This window comes from Bombus bifarius, unplaced genomic scaffold, assembly GCF_011952205.1.
Source record: "Bombus bifarius isolate JDL3187 unplaced genomic scaffold, Bbif_JDL3187 scf7180000008000, whole genome shotgun sequence".
Taxonomy (NCBI): Eukaryota; Metazoa; Arthropoda; class Insecta; order Hymenoptera; family Apidae; genus Bombus; species Bombus bifarius.
Window position 1 is genome coordinate 156,406 of NW_022884379.1, and position 25,730 is coordinate 182,135.

The following is a 25,730-nucleotide window of genomic DNA, read 5'->3' on the forward strand; positions in this document are numbered from 1 at the left end:
GTCGAGATTATCGGGCGTTACTTCGTTTACAAATTTCCTCCCACTGTTGCAGGCACACCGGTGCGCTTTTATCGTATTATTTACCAGCTTTCACGTATCTTTTTCCACGTTCGCCCATTCTCCACCGGTTTATTACCCCATCCACGCTGCGGATCCTGATGTACGAGCTCTTCGCCCTTTAGCGTTCACCGATCCTTTTACCTTGTTTTCTAAGGTCGTTCTTCGTCCTCGATTAATTACCATTGAACATCCTGTGAGAAGGATCTCAGGAGCAATAGTTGGTCTACAGTTGTTTCCAAAAGTTTGGGTAGCCTGTACAAAACTGCAGAGTGTCAAAGTTATTTGTAAAGCTACATTGAAATTCAAGGACGAATTCGTACGTTCTTTTTTTTTTTTTTATAAATGTTTACCGATTCAAAGGTATAGAATCTGGCTATGGCGGTTCCTATTGGAATTTTTATCGACGAACATTTGAATGTGATGAAAAGTAATTGTCGAAGGACCGTCAATTTTTTGTTTAATTAGTTAGGAGGATAAGGAGCGATATACAGATTTAAGTTTCGAACAGATTTTAAGAAGGTAACGTTTATTAAGTAAATAATGTGAGACCTATATTGGTTATGGTGGATGTTTTGGCCTCGAAGAAACTCTGCAAGACGTCGTTTTATAAATAACGCTTCCACGTAGTTGATATCCCCGGGGTCGTTTCAGGCTCGTCGATGAAACGTATATACGCTTGCTTTTTCACTTCTTTGTGTACACTTACGTCTAGTGCGAAATGAAACCAAGGAGATCGATCCAAACAAACTTTCAGAGAGCGGAATAACGGCGGCGCTGACAGAGAGACGCGCGGAAGAATTTAACCTTTTTTACCTACTTCAACTACCGCGATATTATTTCTTCCTACCCGTTTCGCCGCTGGAACTTTCCAAAATTGTTTGCATAATAATACGCAATCGACAAAGTTGAAGGAGTTTATGATGTTTGCCTCACTTTTCGCTGCGAACCATCGCTTTTTTCTGTGTCTCCTCTCCTTCATTTTTTTTTCCTTTTTTTGCAAAAACCAATACAACTTCTAATACCTCTATATTAAAAAAAAGGAAGTTCATTGATATCTAAGACGGAGCAGAAAATAGCACTTTTCTCAATTCTTCCTTGTTTGAGAGAGATTTTTATCGACAGAATTAATCAATAGAATGTCTATTATATTTTTGCCGATATTATTAACTTTTATCGACTTCCGTTGATTAAGAGAACTCGTACTTCTATTCTTCATTTGTATTTGAAATTTTTGCCATTTTCGAACGTTTTTCGAACACGCGCATTAACGTTTCTTTCGCAAAGTCAACGCAAACGTTAACACGACTGGCAAAAACGCGTTTGGTTAAACGTACTTTCTCTTCCCGGGATAATTAAAGCGATAAATCTCGACAATCAAAACTCGGTTAGCGCGGTATCGAAAAGTGCAAGTTGGAACTCAATTGTCTGCTAATTTCCATGACCTAATTTCCGGGGCAGCGGGGAGAAAAGGTTTTATTCGGTACTTAGAGGGAGCTGTTCGCGCGAACTCGATTATTACGACGTCGCAATTCGCATTTGCTTTGTAATATTTGATATGGTGGAACGAATTAAAGGGAATTCGAGATAAAAGATGACACTCTATCTTCGCAGTTGCGGGTGCGCAATTTCGATTCAACGTACGTAATTCGAAATGTTGAAATTCGTTTTCCTAAAATCGTCGTTTTCCGGCTTATGCCACTGTTGCGTTAAATGAACGTCGGAAGAACCGTATAAAGCTGTAGAAGGATACGGCAGAGCTAAGGTTGAGAAACACTGCCCCTACTGATTTAGGTGTTCTCCGGTGCGCTATAGGTGCACGGTAAATTCTACTAATGGAATTTATCGTGACGTTACGAGCCTAGATATAGAAACTCTCGCCTCGGAGTTACCTTTTTATTGGACACCGAGCGCACGCCTACCTACCTGTGGATGCCAATCTTGTCTTAAGGAGAATATTGCACCGGTCTTACGCGTCGACAGAGATATACGAACTTTTGGAAATTAATTCATCTTACACCGATTTCAGATGAACGTCGTTTAAAGTTTTTCGCGTAGTTTTTCCTGCTTTAATTCATATGAATTAATTATATCATATGTATTATGCTAACAATGACAATTTCAAAGTGCAACACATGACGTTTTACCAAAAGAGGGAATCAATACAATTCTTTCGCAATTAACGCGGATACGTCATCATACGTATAATCGAATTTTATTACTCTTCAAATAGGAGAAACTTGTAGAAAGCCGTATATCATGCTTGTCTCCATAACTAAACAGAAAGAACTGGCGGCCATTTATCAGTGAATTTTCACCATATTGAAGTGTTTGTCAATATAAATTTATTACACAACGCGTACATCGCACTGATTTATTAGAATTGTTGTGTTTTCAACATCTTATTTTCATCGATTCTAAGTAGTTTATCATAGCGTTTTGGTAATCGAAACGTTTTAAAATCGTACTCTTCCCTGGTATCGTGAATTTGAAACGTAGAAACGTAATAAAAAAGATCATTTAATGGGAGGATGTGTTATTCGATGTTCAAAGGAAGCTGCATTGAAGTTTCAGATACTATAATCCTGGGAAATAACGGTTTTTGGAATTGCCAGTACCTTAAACCTTTTTTCTATAATGCAGATAGGCTTGGAAACTGTTCCGTTTGCGACATAGTCGGTGTTGCACTCTTTAAATAAGTAAATGCCTAGACGTAGCGAGTGTATCGCCACTCATGTTAAACCGAGTTTCGTCGGAACTCTCTTTTTCCCGTCTGTGATTTAAATATTCAGCCTAGTGAATAATGCACGCCAGAGAGGCTAAAACTCTATGAACGGATTCAGTCGGTTCGCTCGGAGTCGTAGGCGCGGAAGTGCGGAGGAATTATTCAGAATATCATTCCGGCTTGCACGGTTTTGTTCTGCATTGTTTCGTTCAAACAGTGTGTCGCGTACTATCGCTCCTCTCTATGTAATTAACGATATTCCAACGAATCACGCGCTATCGTCATTAGTCGAGTGTCGCTTTACGGATAAAAAACATATTGATCGAATGACGAACGGTTCATTAATACATATGAACTGTTGCTTGAAGTTTGAATTTCAATAGAAGTTTAGTAAAAGCTCAAAACTGATAATTCTTACAAGTCTGGAATAACGAAACAAAGCAGTGTTGAAAAAGTAGTATAACGAATGATGTGGAAATTGCTTTGATTAAATATACAAAATGAAAACCATAAGGAACGCTTTGAAGTTCAGTTTCGTGGAAATGATTGTATACTGCTCACATTTCGTTGTATGTGGGTATATTTTACATTGTATCTAAAGTTCTATTGAGAAGATTTTGCTTTGTGATAAAAGATAGCTTGTTGAGTAAATTGCAAGAATATTGAGAACTTTTGAAAGTTGAGCATCTACCACATTAAAACAGAACGATGGGCTAGTATTTTAAGTAATAAAAAGTTCTCGAGCCGCGAGGATCTCGTAACAGACAACAAAAGATCACTTTATTGTGGTATTTTCCAAATGAAATCGTTTCATGCCCGCATGAAAAATCTCTCGTCAAATGAAACTTATCCAACAAACGATAACAACCTGGATAGATCTGAGTGTCATATTATATGACGCCAGTGAAAAAGTCTCGTGTCAGCAAAACTATAGTTTATTAAAAAAAACAGTTAATAGGAATACTCCATTCGGATAAATGAAAAACCTGAATATAATTATTACTAAAAGATTTATATCATATTTTGCCGAAAGAAAAATCTCGTATCTATGAAAACGTTATGTACGTGTATAAATGAAGTAATTTCTTGAAAACTTGAATTCAGACAGACGGAAGAAAAATTGAAACTTCCAGTTTACTAAGAATTGTTTTATTTAAAAACAAACATACACTGTGAAACATATGTTAATGTCTAATTTTCCATAAAAAATCAGTATAATTGAATATTTGATAACTTTACATAATATGAATCACAAATTTATTTGCAGCGCGATTCAGTTGAAATAATTTATACAATTTTTTAATGATTCATTTCTGCAGAAAAATAATTATAATTTAATAATTTATGTAATTCTGTATAAATGTCGTTCAGCAGTTTATTTATGGCGGGGGATCATTTAAATCAGACAAATGGAATCTTTGATAGCAAGTTATTATCTCGTTTTATGCAAACTTGCTAAAATATCATGCCGATATTTGCACACTTCACAAACAGCGTAGTTATTTTTTGGCAGCGTTATTTTCAAGAGCAGCGTTCCACTCGATTCAGAAAGCTTAAAAGCTTTCAAAAGGCGATTTACTCTCTTGCAAAAGCGGATGTGCAGCATGCAAACGCGCTTGGATAAACATGACGATTGAGTTAACCTTAATTGTGTTTAAGATTGATTTCCCAATGTCAATATACCATGTCAATACACTACATAGCAAATATTGCAATGTACGCTAATAATGAATAATAATTGACTTCTAATATTTTACCAAGAATAAACTTTCATTCAACATTTCATATTTAAAAAAATACTTATATATTTACAATTTTAAACACATACATTTTAGCGCTCTCAAATTAAAAATCTTTAACGCTTTTTTCTTTAAGGAATTACGAACGAATTTATTACACAACCTAACGTCAAAATAAAATTCGTATCAGTCGAAATGTCATCGATAATAGCCGCCCGCCCCCACTCCAAGAGTTAAAAGTGAAACAAAAATCTCCACTTCTACGGAAAATTCGCTGACTTCGTTCGAAAGTTACAGATTTATCGCGCCATTGTCGATGTTCGTTGCACGGAATACACGTTCAAATTGAACCCATCCTTGCCCCTCTCTGTCTCGCAGCAGGTCGTCCGGTTGGAATCGTCACGAACGCGGAGAACGTCGCTACGGACCGAATTGAATCTCCACGAAATCTCGGTAGGCGTCCCATGTTCACGTTGCAACGCTGCTCCAGTTGACGTTTCAGATTTTCAGCCGGGCATTAGCATGCACCGTGAATCGCGTTTCGTCGATGCGTGTCACGTCGACGCCATGGCGTTGCATTCTTGCGGAGGCGTCCTTAAAGGGCGACACGTTATGCCGTTTAGCCAGTCTCTCTGTTGGATATCCGTTAAAGAGAGACCTTTGGATCTCGATCTATTTTGCAAAGCTTGCCGGTTGACAAAGGCCAATCGACGTCGGATCGATAGCCGTTTTCAAAAATGTTGCTAAAAATATTTACGTGTCTTGCAGTTTCGTGACAAATGCTGCAATAAACGTTGCATACGTGGACAGACGACTGGAAGTTGTTTGACGAGAGGAAAAGTGTATCAAATAAAACTTGAATTGCACGCAATTTCTTTAAAATATCGTACGAGTGCAGATTGAAAAGTTTTCGCAATGACAACGACAGTGACAAATAAAGCAATTTCTGGCGACAGTTTCGAAAATTTGTCAATCTGTCCCATCTAATCGAAGCATTTTCCATATCATTTAATATATTTTTTCAATGATCATTTTATCTTATTTCTTCAGATCTGTAAGAGTTAACAGTTTTAGAATTCAAAAGGAACTGGAACGAAATTGGTGTAACTTCTTCATTTATGAATCCCTTTAAAATTATTTACGCATTTGAAAGATTGCTCGGATGGGATAGGAAATGTCTTTAACCTTCCGTAAATGCTGAATTTACATTTTATCAGGAACCATTGTGGAACTTAAAGTCGCAATAACGAAGTTTCATATTTTTGTTCTACATCTACTTAACCTCGAATTGATTTATAATAAATTCCTCTCTCTTTAATCTGTATTAATACGCATTAATAATTCATCGATAACAGCAGATAACAAATTGAACGTGTGGTATTTGACACGCTAAATTCCAACTTCAAAGAAAAGCGTTTCATATAGGCCAACGTAATATCATTTTAATTAACATAAGCGTATACTTTCTTTCCATTTTACCACTCTCAAATTGTCCGTAAATGCGTGAAAGCCCTCGTACCATCGCTGATCGACACGATGATGCCCATTCGAAAAGACAAATGGCTCACTTTTGCACCGCGACAACCACGAAAGAAGGAAAGTGTCGAGTAGCGAGTTCGAGAAAACATTTTGATTTGCTTCTGTGCGCTCGCGCAACCGTACAAGGAAACATAAATAAAAAGTTGCCGGGTGCGAGGATAGGGAGCGCGTGTGCTGATGCACGGAGCCTCGAATGCATCCAGCAGTCGTATTTCTCGGAAGCTCTCCTAGGTACCTAGGTACCTATCCTGCCTTGCCTTCGGTATCACCTAGGAAACCGGGCAGAGTGGCTTGTTCGTGACAGTTGGAAAATAAATATTTGCACGTATTTCAACGATTAGTCCGGTATAAGCGACGCGAGACGACGACGACTACGGAGACATTGCTCTGCACCATGGGGTTCTCCCGTACCCTCGGTTTCTCAGCATCCTCTTTTCACCCATTTTCAGGCAACCTTCGCTCCGTCATCCGTGCCTGACCAGTTATTCCAGCCGATATTGAAAGAGCCAAGGGCATAACTCGCGGCTACACATGTGCTCGTGCAACGTGGCTTTTCTTCTTTTTAAACCATTCCACCTCCTCGCGTAGCTATATCTCTCACACACCGTTGTTACACGACGAAAGCTTTGCTGTCGTTCCACGTTCAATTTGGAGATTTATTGCGCTGATTTAGGGATATGGAGTATTGGCTTTTCCGCCGCTCTCTGTCTCTCCTGGTCGCGCGTAATTTTCGTCGCTCTCCTCGAATGTTTCTTAGTAGACATCTAGTGCCATTGTTCGCTTGTGCGTGGTCTGTGCGTCGAGATTTTACATTATCTAGGTGGTAGGAATAACTTATGGGGTAATACATTTAACGCGTCTGTTATACGCGAGAATTGATTGCGAAATTAATTTTGATTTAATTCTAAGCTATGGAAGAAATGAATGTAATAAATGACTGACACGGAGGCAATATCAAACATGATTCTTGATTCAGTTTGATTCGAATCAAATGTGATTAGTTGCCATTATTGGATTGTGATATTTCTGTGCGATGCCGTATATGTTTGATATGAATTATTGTTAAAATCTTTTTCCGCAATTTCGTGATAATATCCTCCACACGCGCATCAAACACTGTTTCGTTGTCAGGCAATTTTCCAAATTTTCAATTTTGAGAATTCACCGCAACAGACTACTACGTCTCTTCAATCTACATTAATGCTAACCTAATCAACGCTGGCTACATACAAAAGTCGGCGCCGACTATAAAATATTCATCATTTCAAACTACACTCGTTAAGAGGATAAAACATTTACCAAAACGAAGTCACTTTACCAGAATTACGTGGCCGGGAAGGTTCGCAGAGGAAACAGAAAAACAGAAAACGCTGCAGACTAGGAAAAAACACGTAAGAATGTCATCACAGGGGGATAGGCCCGTGTCTGCACCTACACTTCGTTATCAGGTTGATGCACATCCCACCTAACTAAATTCAGACGAAATCGCGAAAATCCCTCTTTGCACCGGCGGCTGCGCCTCACTGAATCGAATTATGAGGGACCGAGGACCAACACCCTCCTCGACCGTGAATTTCACTTCCGTCCATGTAGGGCCACAATAAAACGGACATTTGATGGACTGTGGAATGGCGAGAGGACAGAGAATGAAAAAACGCCTACCTACGTGTACTGGGGGTTTCTCGGAGTTTCAAGTGAATTACCTAAGGGATGGTAAGAAATGAAAAAAGAAGAAGTTATTTGGAATTTCACTGCGTCTTTCGCTAGAATATCTTTAAAAGTGAAAGATTCCGATGATTATCAGTCGAAAAAATTCGACGCTAAGAATTTGAAGAAGTAAAGATAATTTTGAAGTTTTGAAAATGGCTCCATTTTTGAAGGAGACACGTGAATCATGTGATGAACCATTGGAAACTATTTAAATTCCCTCTAATGAAGTTTTATCTCTTGTTATAACGTTACGACCTGGCCAAATTGTGAGAAACACCCTGTATAAACGACTGATATCAGATTTTCTGTGCTAACAGTTAACTCATTGAAGCTGATCTTGTTTCTCTCTATTTGTTTCAGGTAAGTGGAAAATAAGTAGCGAATCCTTTCATCTTCGCCCTGTTTCCATTGTCGATGTAAGTAGAAAAAAGGAAATTACCATTATAATCCTATAGCATAATTTCTATGTAATTATCATCATCGTTTAAATTGTCGTATCCAATATCATCCGTTGCCAATTAGCTTCCAATGTTAAAACACTTTATACGCCCACATAAACGTACATGCACTTAAACAAAACGAAGAAAGAGTAAAAAAATAAACGAAAAAACATGTTAGTGGCCTCGTCACTAGAACCACGCAGACAAAACGCGCGCGAGCACAAAGGTAAAGGGGTGCGGAGGTGAGGAAGAGCGACTATGAAATTACGGGGTAGGTAAATGAAACTGTTGCAGAGTCTCATGCATGCAGCTGCCGCCGGTAGCAGTCTAACCTGACTGAACAGTGCAACACCAGCGCCAGTGAGAGGGCGATACTTTTATTTTTATTTGCCTTTCGCTTTATTTTCGCTTTAATTTCTCCCTTTTCGTCGCGGCACGGCGCTTGCTAATGGGGATGCCGGTGGGCGTGGGGTAGAACAAGGACGCTGCACGGAGCAGATAGGAACTGCAGAAGCAACCGGCCGTGCCTTCCTCTTTCTTCAAGCTAGCCGGCGACTCCTACTAAATCCTCAACGAAACTGCAATTCTTCTTCCGATGCCGATAAAATTAATTATCCTGTCCGCTCCGCTTCTATTCCACTTACCTCCCTTTCGTCGCGAGCAGAGGTGAATTCTCGGTTAGTTTTAGGGTAGAATCGTAAATTCTGAATGTTAGGATTCGAAAATTCTTGATTGGTAACTTGATTGTGTGTAAGGTGAGATGAAAGATGGAGAATTCTCTACGTGAATATTTCTTACATTTTAATTCATTGGAATGCTAATTCTTTCGCTAAACGTTCATGCGTGTTGTGTTTTTTCTCAACGCAAATTATTGTACCATTCTTCAACGGTATTTTTTCAAAGTTTGCAGTCCCCGTATCGTTCGTTTTGATTTCTTTGTTACAAACTCTACACTTTACTTATTGATAGTCCCAAGTTCAGATGTTAATAAAAGGTGACTACATTACCGCATTAATTTACAATAATTTCATAGTACTTTTTCTCGGGGCATATTCTTTTCTAATAAGTACAATAATCTTCTTCTTTATTGAATATTAACTAACCGGTCTTACTTCTACACCAAAGTGAAAAGAATGAACTTATGGGATCGAAAGAAGTTAAGGATGTCATTAGAATTTCACAAAGGAAGATCAAAAAGCAGCGATGTCAAAGAAGATGTCAATTTTCCCTTTTTCTTTCTTCAACATAGAACATTGTACCACGTGTACCTTTTATGTCAGGTGTAACCTAAATAATTATTATATGTGGTCATTGAAAATGTTGTGGCGTCATATTAAACAGGATGCTTGATGTATCTAAATTAAACTGTTGATTGTTAGTTCGATCGGTGAATTTGTACGGGTAAATCGCGTTCGCCTACATATCGATATCTCGACATGACCTATATCCAAAGCAAATATGCAGGAATATTACAGAAGTGGGTGCTGCTAGGAAGCTTTTATGTGCGCCAGCGTAATGCACCGTAATCTACGATCTGCTGTGTTAGCGTTCAAAATGTTCAATCGAAAATGAACCGACTGTGACGTATATTAATTACATTCACTGGTATATGAAGTCGATTATATGAATTATTACTTGGAAATCTATCAAAGATAAAGTTGTTCTTCTTATTCCTAATTAAAAAATACCTCTACTCTCTACATAAAATGTTACAGTGTACAATCTTATTAACGACTGAAGAGATTCGCGTATCTATAATCGTAATTCTTTAGTTTCATGGATGTCGGTAATGACGTCAGTTTTTCTTCTCGCGTCTGTAATATTGCGCGGTTATGCAAATATACAAGAAGATTAATTATTATATATAGTAAAACGTTGGAGATTAAGATTACACATTAATGATATAGTTAGCTTGGACTGTGTCTACGAATTAAAGAAATATTTATTTTAAGCGGAGCTAGATTGTGCCGTATATATTAGAAAAATTTTGAATGAATTAGATTCGTGATTTTCGAGTTCTGTCATTGTCGCATCAAATAAGCGATACTTACATATCCCGAGGCATACTATTGCAACGACGTTTCACGTTTCGAATCGAGATTTCATGTCATGGATATACGATTTAACGCGTAGACCAAGAAGAAATTTCGGGTATCGGTTCGATGCAGCGATGTTTGTTGGCCGGGAACCTACAACGATTTCCACTTACTTCTTTCGGGAACTTCGGGATAGAGATAGGGATGTCTTGTTTTTTCTTGGACCAAGAGTCTACTCCTCGGTGGAGCCGCGTGCCGCTTTCCCTTTGCATTCCACCTTCGTCTTGGCTCGGCCGAGTATCCCCGAATTGCGAGACTAGAAGGTATCGCGGAAACAGCGTCAAGGCGGCGGCGCGTCCGGCCGCTTCCGTCTCGCTCGCGCGCGCTCGCGACCTCGTTTTCTCTCGCGCTTTCTCTATCTCGGGGTGGTATCGCGCCCCCACCGACACCCCCTTTTGCACTCTCCGTCTCGGTAGCCCCGCTCGTGCCGTCAGTTGAGTCCAGAGGACTTCGCGATTCGCACTTCCGACCTTCGTTAAGCTTCCTCTGCCGCCAACGCGATCCATGCTCCATCGTGTTTATTCGTAACTTCGTAGCTTTCCATAATTTTATCCAATTCGTGATTTTATCGTTGATGGTACTTCGACATGATTTGTTGAATTATTAAATGAATAATAGAGCTACGAGAATTTTAATAAGGATCTTTTAAAAGTGGACTCTGTTGACATTGTTGTATCTGATCTATTCGTACAGATGAGTGATGCTTCGATATGGTTTGTTTAATTGTTGAATGAATAATAGCTAAATCGGTGGAGAAAAGCTTTGGTAAAGTTAAGCATTAAAAGTGGATATCGTTGACCTTGTCCTGCATGATTCATCTCGTATAAATGAGTGATGCTTACGGAATGAATATTTACAAGAAGAATTCAGTAATACTAACTTCAGAAAGTGAATCTTATTGACATTATTTCATTTGATGTCCTCGATACAAATGAGTGATTCACATTGAATAAATAGATGAGAGAAGAATTTTGATAAAAGTAACATTTAAAAGTGGATTTTATTTGTTTCTATTTTAATATTAATGATTGTTATAACGAGTATATAAGTATAAGATATATGTACGTGTTGATTTTGGATGAAATTTCGTAGGAGTTGAGGAAAATCTTCAAGGTCGATAACACGATACCAAGTAAACACTACGCATCAAGTGTATCGTCTCGCCGCCATATTGACAGGCGAACACGTGAGTTCTCTCCTGCTTTTCCATCGTCCTTCACTTGGTTTTCCAAGCACTTTGCTCAATGTTATCGGAGCTCTCTATAGCTGGATCCTCGATATACACGATTTCGAAATATTTTTGGATCATCGAATAACGTCAAATCATCAGGAAGATATGCAATAACATAATAGAATCGAAATTTGGAGATTAAATTAAAGAAAAATTCAGTAAAAATTGAACAAGGTTAAATTTAAAAGTTGGACAAATTCAATGGAAATTCAGTGAAATTTTAATTTAAAAGTTAAATACCAAAATTAATGTTTCGTAATATATAAACAAAATTTCCAATTGAGATGAACGAAGAGAAAATAATATTTAAAATAAATATTCCAGAGCTATAAAAATATAAATCAATTCGAAAATAAAATCTACAAAGTTATGAAGAATCAACAAGCAATTATTCTAAGATTTTGAACATCGTGTCACGTGATACGAACCTTGGCCTTGAAAGATTGCTCATTGGTTGACTGCAAGTTTCAAAGGTACAAAAGTTTAGCGAAACTAAGAGAAAGAGGGAGAGAGAGAGAGAGAGCGAGAGAGCGAGAGAGAGAGAGAGAGAGAGAGAGAGAGAGTTCAAAAACCCTATACATAAACTAGCATCTGTATGATTGTACGAGCGTCGTGGATATATTTCGAACTGTGTGTTGATCGTTCGATGGAAAGTGGTTCGTGATAAATGTGTCCTCGCTATCGAACGTAGACGGTGACCTTCGAAAAATCCGCCAAGATTTATGATTCGTCGAGTAAGAAAGTGACGGTGGAAATTTTGTTCCTTGAAAGCTTCCCTGCTCCGACGGAAAAAGCTTCTTTGTTACATTCCACATCTTCTATTTTCTGCATTAATGTGACGAAGTGTCTGCTGACAGTAATTTCCAGGTAAGAAAATTACGCTCCTGGCCGCCATTCTAACTGTAATTCTAGAAAATGAAATTCTGCGTTTTTCAATAATATTTCATATAATGATTTAATTGAAAACAGAAGAATTAGTGCCTGACAGTATTTTGATTCCATTCTTGTCTCTTAAGAAACGTTTAATTCAAAGAATTATCTCGAAACATGTCGATTAGATTCAAACAATTAAAATTTTACATTATAGCTATTTATAGATTGCTGCTAAATAATGTCGTAATTATTTCTGTCATTTTGTTTTCAATATTCATTTCCATTTTTTCCTTCCTTTTTCGTCTAGTACATTTTAAATAATCCGATAATAGTGCTGTATCATATTTAGACCAGTTTGTTCTATATTTGTAACAAATTGCAAAGTCGAAAAACAATAAATATGAAATATTACGAAGTCGATAGTATATGGAAACATTGTACCAACATATTTATAATTTTTATTATAGTAACATAGGTGATTTAAGAGATTAAGAGATTAGTATAGGCAAAATTAAAATATTATTTTAAATGAATTTGTAACTCTCACGGAGTGTATCTTCATAGTTTATAATAATATGTAATATATCCGTTTTAATGTCTATTTTATAATACATGTAATTTGAGAAAGGAGAAAAATAGAAATGGTTTCCCCGTGTGGAAATGTAATATGTGTGAAGCAGATGGTTCCCGCGTGCGCAAGGTGTAACACGTGAGAATAACCCGTTTAATATATCTTTTTTCTTATTCTCTTCCATTTCAATACCTCATTGACTCGACGTGATTCGACATTAATTATTTTAACGTTATTAATATATATCAAAAGATAACAAAAATAGAATTTGGAAGTTTAAATATAGATATTAAAGTAATAGTACCCAAATTAGTGATAAAACAAAATTACTTCAACTAAAGATAGAAACGAAAATGCTCGGTAAAAATTTTCGATATCAAACATGTCAATATATACTGTTAATATATCTCTTCGTGATCACCAAAATGTTATGACACGCTTTTTAAACCCGTCAGAAGTAAGATCGGAACGTTTGAACATACAAGAGACTTAATAATTCAGTGCAGCCTACGTATTTTATAATAAAATTCTATTCACGAACATTTCAATATGGTGATAAGTAACTATCATGTCATATTTTGTAAATAGTTATGGAGATAAGCACGATATACGATTCCGTATAGCTTCCCTTTAATTTTATTCGAATATTAAGTTTCATTTTTCGAAAGGGTTTATTTTTACTTTATTCCTCCGAGAGGAAATTTCTTTTCCCTAGAGGAAAATAATGCATAAGAAAGAGTCTTTATTGGCGTTATCATTGAAATATCGATAACAGAAGTCTTACGGGATTCATCGAATCTCGAGTTTGGCATTCTGCAACTGAAATTAATTGTCAAACTTCGTTTCTACGGTACTCTCCCCGGCATATTTTTTTTTTTTTTTTTTTTTTGGAAATGTACCGCTTTAATTCCGCATGATCATTTTTATTCAAAACAGAATGTTGAACGTATATGATAGTGAACTTTTAGTAGTAACGAATAGAACGAATCGCATTGATAGTTTCCTCTTGAAAATTGATCCGTTAACCATGCAATTCTCCAATATTTTTCGAATAGACAGTAATTTGAGCATAGTTATGGATTGAAACGTGTACGAAACGAATATATCTTTTTCGCAAATTTAATTTCGCACCATAGAGTGATTTACGGCGATACATTGGCGCATTAACCTAAATTGTACAAACATTGAGTACTCCTAAATTTGGTGTAATTTCGAACTGAAGAGCTGTCAGGATTTTAATAGGAATGCAAGATCCAATCGCATATTAGCGATAAAGAAAACTTTAATATATTTATGTTGATATCTTCAATCTTATTAATAGCAGGATTGATGTAATATAATTTAATTTTTTTCTATGAGCAGTATCTATTATACTTGAACACAAGTGAAACAAAAATATCTTGATGGAAATTAACGAATTAAGAGAAAACGTAACTGAAACTTTCATGAAAACAATGTTTTGAAAACAGTCAGTTTTTCCAGATCGTCAATTAAAATGGTAAACGACATCAGCCACAAAAATGTTCTCCTCGATTCTCTTAAAATAAATCGCAATTCGTTGTCTCCTAAAAGCGTATAGAACAATCCGGGGAAAATCGAACCGCAACTATCTATCGGAAACTAACTCACGAAAAATTAGTTGAGCTATGAAACAGTAGTTTATTGAGACGGAGTTGGTATAAACTCGGATCGGGTGTTACCCGAATATGAACGAAAAATCGTGATAGAATCACTATACGAACGACGTTTGTTCCCTTTTTAATTTTCCCAACCGGTGATTCTCTCTCTCTCTCTCTCTCGCTCGCTCGCTCTCTCTTTCCCATGTTCTACGTCCCGTTCTAGCTTTCCTGAAAGCTGCTGCGATCGACCAGTGGCCAATATTGGTGGACTGGGATGTAATAAACCCTCAGGCGTCACACAGATCATCTCTCTTGGCTAGCGTTATTGAGGCAATATTATATGACATAGCGTGTCTCTGCATACGCAACGTGTAAAATAGAAAGCAAACGTGTTATGAGAATCTTAACAGGTTACCTGTCGTTTGTTTCGATTACCAATTGGCAGCTTTAAGATCTGAGCAGTTTCTTAGGGAATGACCTATAAAACAAATTGGGCAGAGTAAATTGCGTCAGAGGTTTCAGTTCGAATCTTTCAATATATCATGAAATTAATAACATTCAATATCGTGGAAGAATAATTTTACGAAATACTAATTGTCGCTCGCGACTTCGTCCGGAGCTAAGTTTCCTCCTTTCTATCATCGATAATCCAAAATGATCGACTTCATTGTCCTTGTAATTAAAATTCGTGCCTCGTAACCAAAACATCAAACAGTCTGAAAAAGTTCTGACTAGGTTGATTTCTGGTGAGTTCACTGTTCAGTCATTCATCAGAGCGATCTCGTAAATTCGATAAGTCGTTGCACAAGCGGCGGCGGTACGTAATTCAGCGAGGAGGCCGGTACCAAAAATCAATCGAGACCGTCGTCTGAGGAGTTTCGAAGCGTACTGCTGCGTTCAGAGCTGCTGGAAGAGGGGGTTGATGGTGGAAGAGAGGAAGAGGGAAAGTCGAGTACTCTGTCGGTACGCCTCGTCCCTTTCCAACTCGCAGGATTCCCGATAAAGCCGTCGAGCATTTGCTTCGAAGCCTGCAGTGTACTCAGCTAGTCCGACTTCCGGAAGTTTCGTCCCTGAAGTTTACCCTTTCGCTCTGAGAACCGAGGAACGTCGGAGGAATCTCCGAGAGGTCAAAGCTGTGCACGCAAGAGTTTGAGAAGCTGAATAGGCCGAGTTGGGAAAAAAACGTAAAATACGGATAATTCGAACTGGACGTTGCTTTATAATCTCGATAATCTAAATTCTATGGTAACCCTAATTAAGGATGACTGTCGAGAAAATAGTTGTGAGGAGCGTGAGTCGTTAGATGGCTATTTTTGGCATTGTTATATTTTACAATATGTAGATTAATTTAATATCAAGCTTCAATCAGAATCGTTGATATGTAATAATTTCGATTACATTTTTCAAGTTTAATTTGATTATGTACGATATACATATAATCGTTATCTGTTCCCGATAGCACAGATTTCCGTGGAGATCTTCGATCTTAATCAATATACTACGCCACGACAATATCATTTACGATAAATTGAAGATTATCCTTAACGGTTCAGTAGTTTGCAGGAAGTTTACGTCGTGCTAATAAACTTCTCAGTGTATCGAACAAACTCATGGCGTTTACTGGGACACTAATCCGACGAGATTTATAGCTCAAAAGGTTGTTAAAAGTTTCTTCGAAGTTATAATGTGCTGAACGAAAGGCCTGTAATTACCCGAGTATGCCATGATTAGGCCTCGATTTCTTCTACTTTTTCCAAATAAAAGGAACATTTCGTTCTATTGTCAATCGTGTACTTCATTCAAATTCGCTTGTCTCACGCAATTCCTGCTAAAATTGACATATATAGTATAATAAATAACAAGTCTTGTCATTATACAAATATATATGTAAAACAAATTGCTTTTAATAAACATCTAATAATTTCCATACACATTTTTAGATTAACTTAAATCTCAATAAGAACAATATAATCATGACGATCGTGTCTCGTTACAATGCTAATGAAATTTTCAGATGTTTTATATGAGATATGGACATAAAAATTGAGTTCAAATATTTACATGAGCCAACGTAGGTATATACATATATAGGGCCAACCTGAATCCATTGTGACGAATTTTCGACAATCGATCGTGAGCCGCCGCGTAACTTGATAATCGGTCGTAAACATCGCCTTAACAACCGGTGGTAATGTCCAATACGTGTATCTGGTAGTTGACTTACGCGTTACAGGCCGTAACACGGTACGCGGCAATAATTCATCAGAATGAAATAGGCGTACGTGTTTAACGCGAGACGTTTATTACGCGGCATTTTTGCTTGACTCGCGTTCGTTTCACCCGGGAACGGATATTCGTCTCTTCAGCGGAAAGTAAATCATCGCAACAATGTTTTATCGAATCGTTCGTGCGTTCCAACGAATCATTTCCAGCATATCTTTTTCACTTTTATCGCTTTCGTTAACTTCCTTCAGTTCCAGTAGTTTCAATGCAAGAATGTTTATTTATTCTTAATTCTTATTCTAATTAATTCTAATTTAAGTTTTATCAGTCTGAGTCAAGTTTCACTTCAAATAGCTTGCTTTCAAGCGAATATCTAATGAAAAATGAAGCAAACTGGTCGTGCATGAATGCCAATGGAAAAGGTACTTCGATCTTTATATCACTCGGTGGCTATGAGAAGATATTTCAATGTGATTTAGTTGAAACGATCTGTTATACGCACATTGTAATTGTAAGAAGATTTGTTGTGGTGCAAGGAGAGAGCATAACATGAAAAAAGGAGAAGAAGAATGACAGATGTAGTTGGTACTGAGTGATTTCGTTCATCATCCTATTGGACGGAGACCTTTGACCCGCAGCGATCACGGAGAGAAATTACAAGCGGTGTAATTACTGGATGATGTATCGCCACGTTTAATAGGCATTCCCTTAGCTGTTTGATGATGTTCGTATCGCTGGACAGTTCTATCTGGCCTCTTCGAAACACGGGCCAATGTACTTGATTACGTCTAATCACATCGTTGTAATACCATCGTTGCCTTACCCTGTTTCGGGTAAGTTACGCATAGTCGACGCAATAACGCATGTGTGCAAGTAGGAGGATGTTTGCATAGCTAAATGAGTAACATAGATTACCTGGAATTTCTATGGAAAGCCGAATAGGCGCTGACAATGAGCGAATAACGGAGATTTACCTACATGTACGAGAAATTATTGTACATAATTTGCAGATTAATATTCGCGAATCTTGTTATTATCTTTTATATATATATTGTAACTGTATCGTTTGACGTATAGTCTCGCTCATAAGTATTATTATACAAATAGTTCATAAAATTTTTTACGCGGTTACCTTGTATCAGCGAAAAATCCTGATCGTTTGCTTGATCTGTTAAATTGCGTTTAATGCAACAAATATGCAACAAACCATTATCTTGGTGTTTATGAATATTTCTATGGAAATAGAACGTTAGTGATTTAACTGATTCGTTCAGCGTCAGTCATATAGAGCATGTACAATTATTATGATCGTTCAATTTCCCACGAACTATTATCCTACTTGGAATGGCCACGGGCTATTGTTACGAATGATACGTCATGATGGGAGAAATCCGTGGTATGATGCCTTGCTGACCATGTGTTATTTCGCGCAAATCAGTTTTGACGTAAACGCACTTTGTCACGTTTATCAACGCTTGAGCGTATGAAGATTTATGCCAAATACCTTCTTGCTTAGTTTTACTCGGCTCTGCTGTCTTTTTTTCTTCATACAGTTTTGCAAAGTATTTAACCATTTCGAAGTATATCGCAGATTCCCTAGTTAGAAAATTCTTATTGTTGTGATATAAGTTTCAAATGTTAATAGCATTCACTCGATTTTAATAATATTCTAAAAATATCTGATAAAGCTAATGACATAAATAATAACAAACAAAAAGATATTGCATAAAAATATCCATTTCGAATTTTTCAATTGCTAAGATTCTATATTTCCAATAATTAGGTTACGTATAATACGAAAGCTGGAGTTCTAATTAGAAATCACATAACGAAAAGTAGCGATCATTTATTCTCGGATATTGATCAGAAATTATATCCTTTATCGGACTCACGTATTGTCCGAATGCAAACGAGCATCGAGACTCGTCATTTTCGAGCAGAAATTTCTGCGGGTCGCTCGATAAGGAACAAAGAGACTGTCAGAATCGTACGTGTCCAATCACCATCACTTCCTGCTGGAATTGATTATTAATTGCCGGCACGTGTGCTGCGTGCATCCATTCGAATCCCAGACGATGCGATGGTGCGAGGACATCGCGCGCGTTTCGGCGGCTGATAAAGTTATGCCTGTCCATCGGCTACTAATTAGCGATTGATTGACTTCCCTCCTCTTTCCTTCCGCTAGGTATCGTCACTAAGACAATTCGAAGAACGATTATTCCCAACCCCTCTCGTTGACAAACGTCTCTATGGGTGATACCAGGCGAATTTTAATAACTGCTTTATTTAAGCGTGAAGTAGTTCCAGAATACTTTATGGAAAATTAAAAATAAATGGTAGAACAAGAAATAACTTTTATGAAATGAAAACGGATATAGCAAAACATAAGTTTAACTCTTAAATCGACACATAAATAGGAAGATATATATACAGTATAGAAACTTAAGGAAATAGAAACTTAAACACATTCTGATAATGTGTCTGTTTATTTAAAGCTACGTAATACTTCTCTGGAAGATGAAATTTCTTTATATCATGAAAAAATCACTTTCTTTATACTTAAAATAGATGAATCAACGAAATATAGTAATTACAAAATATGAAGTTCTTGCGAAGGATATTAATAATATGACAAATAATATTTAACTGAAACATTTGAGTTCCTTTGTTAATATGTTCGATTGAAAATATGGAACATTGCGAATTTGAAATACGCTTGTACATTTTATGTATGGGTATTTCTAGTGTTTCCGAAAGCGTATTAAATCAAATGAATGATATTGTAAATTCATTAAACTTCCGCGAATTTTTCGTTATGGCTTCTTTGGCATATCGTTTAAAATATTCTTTTATCATATTTGAAATAACTTTGATGTCGGGGCAAGTGGCACGTGTTGCCGACAGCGAGCGATGTCTTTGACACATCATCAAAAATATAATTATTTCGTTAATAGCTTTTCGAGAACGTGAAAAATTTATGCGTCTCAATGGACGGGTAACTCATCAATTTGTGCTCGTTTAATGCACACGGAATATAATAATTATTTTTACCTTCATCGTCGAACTCGACTCACTCTTTGAATAGCGTTAAATCTTCCTAATTTTTCCCTTGATAAAACAGTAGCTCTGGAGTAATGAAAGAGTTAAAAAGCTAGAAAATTGTTCAATAAATTCACGAATAAAATCACTTTCTATTAACATATTTCATAAACTTTTTATTAATTTTGTTTTATCATGAAGTAGGAATATACGTATTGAACGTAAATATATTAAAATGAAGATATTTTTGGAATATACACGAGTCGTAAATTTTTGTTCAGTTCTGCTAATTATCTAGAGAATTACATTAGTAAAGTGTACTTTACGTAATCTACTCTATGTAATAAATTACAGAATATTTTCCTGTTAAAGTAGGTAGGTACGTAAAGTGTGTAATTAGTAATTCAAAGTTTATTATCAACCTGCTTTTTATAATGAACTCATTAAGTTAAAATTATTATTATATTAATGCTGTTACATTATGATATACATAAATCACGGTTGATCGATAATTAGACCATAATTAGATTGGCTGCATGTTGATAATCAAAAATGCAAATAATAGACCCTGAAGAAAATTCATCTTGTTTATTTTACATAATATAATGCTATTTATTTAACAAGATACTGTGTTAAAGTATTTTATAATTGGAAGATATCACTAATTAAGAAAAGTACAATCTTTTGTAGTTTCGTTTTGTTCTAGTAAGCTGCATTCAGTTTTCTCTGCTTATATATATGTAATATATTTTATTTCCGATATTAATTTTCTACGTTCAAAATTTCTAATTTGTCATAATTGTCTTCGCTTCATTAATCAAAGGGTTCTAATACAATATTCTCGATACCCATTAATATCATGTTGGAAGTTTGACGTAATTAATTATCGTCATAATTTCGGAAACAATCAACAAGTCGTAATAATTGGTTGGGCGAGCGAGCAATTACTTCGCTCGGAGATTAGAAATCTGCGGTAAGAGATATCGAGCAGCAGTTAATAATTTATGTAGTCATGAAGGGTTGTGCTTCGCATTGCAACATAGGTCACCAGTAAATTATTCGACGGTGCCATGACACGAATACTGTTTAGTAGCCTGGAAATTCAGGTTACAGAAATTTCCTAGCCAAACAATACACTTACTTATCTCATTCAGTCAAAATAAAATATTTTTAATATTAATATGAATGAATATTTATATGAATAAAACTGTGTATGTAATTTTACATATTTCGTTCGAACTACATTAATTAGATTAATTATAATTATTAGATTGCGTATATCTATACATTCAGATTTTTGTGGAAGTGATTGGAAAAATGGATCTAGGTAGAAAATTGTTTTATCTACTAAACACAATGAATACTCTGCTATGGATGCCTTATATAATTTTCCATATTATATGCATTCTATGCACTTTGCATCTTCAAATTTCCCATAATTTTTTATTACATTTAAATTAGTTATTTAAGATTATAGATTACACCATACAATACAGTGAAAAACGATAAAAATAAAATCGATTACATTAGTCGATATCTGTGAGACAAAAGATCGAACACTATAAAAAGAGAAAAAGAAAACAGATAATGATTAACTTCTACCAGTCTGGCAGTAGTAAACTGAAGCCAGTAGTATTGATCAACGTCATAATCGTCATTCGTTGCGTAGACGTCCCTCCTTTATTATATTAAATCTTATTTTATAAGGAAGAAACGCGTCTTCGGGTAAGACGTATGGAAGATAAGACAAGCTGAGATCGTAGCATATTGGCTGGTTAATATAATAAACAATTGCCTTAACGAGGCAACAATGGAGTCGCAATATTGGTTCTGGTTCCTCGCTAACGATGACTGACAGCGGTTTTATGAACGCTCTTACGCACACCCCGAAGCTTTGACTCACCTACAGGAAGTAGTAGATATATATAAATAACCATTGACGCGTATAATATCGGTATTACCACTTCCTGATAATTTAAAAAATTAATTTTTTCAATTATTAGGTCGTCCGAAAAGTTTCTTTCGTTTCATAAAGAAATTTTTCGTTTTATATTAATTAATCGAACTACGTATGATCCATTTTGTTTTATCAAGATAAAGATCACAATGTTCGACAGATTAGGTCTGATGTTTGTATAAAGATGCGTCGTTATAAAAGAGGTGTCTGTAAAAGACACTTTTCGGACAACTTAATATTACAGGTGCTGATACAGTTTCTTTGTCGATTTTTCTTTTGCTCCAGAACTTGTATGTTCTTTATGTGCAAACGTTTCTTTCGGCATTATTTCCTTAAAAAGTATTTCACTTTCATTATTATTTTCCAAATGGCGTTGTACAGTGACAATTTTCTGTTAGCTACACGAGAATAGCTACTATATTTCATTTTCAGGCAGGGCGAAATTGACTAGAAACATAATTCGATGGTTGATTTATGAATTACGTTTCATCCGGCCCTTCGAAAAGAGGACCAATTAATATGTCAGGATAGACATCGATTTCGTGGTGGTCAGGATGAAAGACGACGCGTGTGGGCGACGTGCGTGGCCATTAAACTAAACTGCAGTTGCTTGCTATGGGCCAGCGTGCTTCCGCGACGAAAACAGCGTCGTTTCAAAGTCGCTGTTCGTAGATGGAAGTAGCAACGTAGAATTAACTCTCTCGCGACCAAATGACGCGTTTTATTCACACGGCAAGTGCGATCAGGCCCTAGCGTGCACGTGGGCGTGTACAGAAACGTTTTCTCATTGAACGTTACGCACATAATAATGAAGGTGGGTGAGGCGTCTCGTTTCTGCCGCCGGATGTCACGTGGCTTCATGTGACCGCACGCGGTGCTCCTCTGGCCACCAAGAAATCACCATACCCTTTATCCATTCTGTTTTATTCTTAGAATTATTTTCTGTTCGTTTCGTCGTGACATTTTAATAGAAGAAGAGATTGATATGGAAGTGATGAAGTTAGAAGTCATTAAAGTCTGGATATTTTATTTTCTTTTAACTGCTAGTGTTACGTCTAATAAATGAATGATTCATCGCGCATAATATGTACAGTGTGAAAGAAATAAACCAGTAGAAATTTCCTTATATTGCCCTCGAAATTAGAAAATTTATTGTAGGAAATGAAATCCTCGGATTATAAAACAATGAGTCAAATTATAAAAAGGATATACACGAGAAAAGCTAAAGGTGTAGGAAAATTGACATGGTTTTAATTGCTATACGACAGTACCATCATATTCTAAAAACGCATTACGCAGAGGATGGAGACTTTCATCGAGAAACGAGTTTACACGAGCAAAAGGAAAATGTTAGCGTTAGCATAATGCAAAGCACTCTGCGCGCTATAGTTTAGTCCGGCCCGAATGAGTCGCGAGAGTGGTGCGGTTGCGAAAAATAAATCCGCACTTTTCGTGTCATACAATGTGCAATTTTAAACGTTGCGCGACTGACAGAATAGTTGGAACTTCATCTGTGGAAATGTGTACGTAAACCTGCCCGTCGACCTAGTTTGTAACCGCAATTTGTGAACACATAGCTTTTTTTATTTTTCTTTACAGAAACTTCGTTGCGGAATACGCTTATGTAAAATATATCGAAATTCTACGTTCTATCATCGTATTTATTAAAAATATAAAATTTTCACAAGTACTAGCTTGATGCGTATGATATATTATTTCTTTGGAATTTGAATTTGGTACAATACCCGAATTATCAGTAGCAAAATATGAAAGAATTATTTTATATGAAAAAGATTATGCATTTCGTGAGGGTTTAACAGTTTAAAGAATAAAGCGAAAATGATAGGTACAAAAAATGTAATTATAAATCAAAGAATTAAATGCTAGTCTATTTTTCGTTGGTAAAGTAAAATGCGAAAATTCGTTGTTTTACACACGGTATGTGTTACGTTCAAAATAAGTAGAATAAATGTTCGCCGTAAAAAGAAGAATACGTTGGAATAAAAAAAGTCGCATGCAATGGCACACATTGTTTGTCGAGTAGGTATTTAATTTTCACGGTGCAAATGAGCACGTTCAATCTTCCTCTGGAGTACGATTATTTCTACCAATAAATTTCATTTATTAAGCACCGTCATATTTAAATGTCATATTACGAATTTTTTTAAATTATTGTGATTCAAATATTCTTAGTTAGATTTACACAGGCTAGAAAGGATTTGACACGAAATAGAAAAAATTCAATGAAATCTTCCATGGATCTTTATTTATTTGTTTATTTATTTATATGCGAATAAATTATCTTTTATCCATTTTTCAGGAATGAATAATATTTCAAATCTTTCTTTCATAAGGATACGTTTACGAAATTTTTACTTAAAGATATAAAATAATACATAATTCCGATTTTGTAATTTTCACGGAAGACGATCATTTCTAGGAAACTTAACGTAATTAATTTCTAATTGTAAAAATAGAGAGATAGCTGTATGAATAAAAGTCGTCATAATTTTTAATGATATACATAATTGCATGCAATGTTTACTCTAAATTAATAGCTAGCGTGAAAGAACTGTCAAATTGTAGTTTCTGTTTAAAATACAACATTCTGATATCACGATATTTTATCAAAGATGGATCGTAATGATATATGTGTATAAAGTATTAAACAGAGTAGCGATATTCTTAAAAGAGATGCATAAACGTAGGTAACATAACTCATACTAATGATAAGCAAATGTTATCTCAGGATGATTTTCGAGATGTATTTATTTAGAGCAAGATAAATAATCTTTTCATCGTGGTACTCGACATATCCCAATTTTAGTAGAATATTATAATTCAAAATTCTAATAGAACATTACAATGAACACAAAATCAGTCAATTTTTCTTGCCTTCTTCTCTAATGTGCGTAAGTAAAAAATTACGGTACTTACTCAAGAAATACTAACAAAGACACTAATATACAGTGTTCTTATAGTATTGTGAGTTTTTGAACGAGTTTTAGAGATATTGGCGCCAATATTTGAAAATTGCAAAAATTCAACAAGGAGCGATGGTAACGAGAAAATTTCGGAGGCACAAAATGCAATGATAAAACGTAATTTTATCGCGTCTTTTCCAACGAGGACAAGGTTCCAAACGACAAAATTGTATTCTATATCTCGTGAAAAGAATTTTCCAACAAGTGTAGACGTCAGAGCAAATTCCTCGTTTCGTAGATTCTCAGGAACGACTATGTCAACTACTGCATCTGCGTGTATTCCCATTGCAGTTAATTCCGGGGAATTTTCTGTGCTGCATAAACAGATCTCCGTATAATGGAAATTTCGAATAAGCTGCGCCCCGATAATCGGCATTCTACCATGCCAGCACTTTGTTCCGGCAACTAGCAACACAATTTTTCTATTAAAATTATGGAAAACCAGGCGGTTGAATTAACCAACTGTAATAAATCCTCTTTCCATCTTTTGTCTTTCCGATTTTCCCTGTAGTATATTCAGGGAAGTTGAGCGAAACCGTGTTAATAAATCAAATTGGACAGCGAACAAATTGGACAATCAGATTTTTCGTGGAAATATATAAACCAAATACCAAACCATTCTTATTTTATAATTTTATATGAAGAGTGTTATGATCGAAGAAGAAATATTAGAAAATATAATTTAATTTATTTACTAATTACCTTAAAATCATTATCTCTCATAAAAATCCACAGATCAGATATTAATAATTTCTTTTTCCTTTTTTAATCGCTACTCGATAAGTATTAATCAATCATGCATTTCCTTATCCTAAATTATTTTAAATTATCCAAAATACGTTACAATTCATGAGAAATACAGATTAAACGTCCCCTTCGATAATCATATATTTAAATTATTTTAAATTATCAAATAAGTACGTCACA

The 25,730-nt window shown here is 35.9% G+C and overlaps 1 protein-coding gene across 7 annotated transcripts in view; it reads left to right on the forward strand.

The window, feature by feature from the left end:
* The window catches only part of LOC117206289 (teneurin-m), a 652,575-nt gene that overhangs the window by 72,697 nt on the left and 554,148 nt on the right, over positions 1 to 25,730 (forward strand). The window contains exon 1 of one of the 7 annotated variants that reach the window (XM_033445486.1): positions 12,133 to 12,404. The exons of the other annotated variants lie outside the window; for them this stretch is intronic. The gene's annotated coding sequence lies outside the window, so the exon portion shown is untranslated. Of the gene's footprint in view, positions 1 to 12,132; positions 12,405 to 25,730 lie in introns of those variants that run through there. 7 annotated transcript variants of the gene reach the window in all.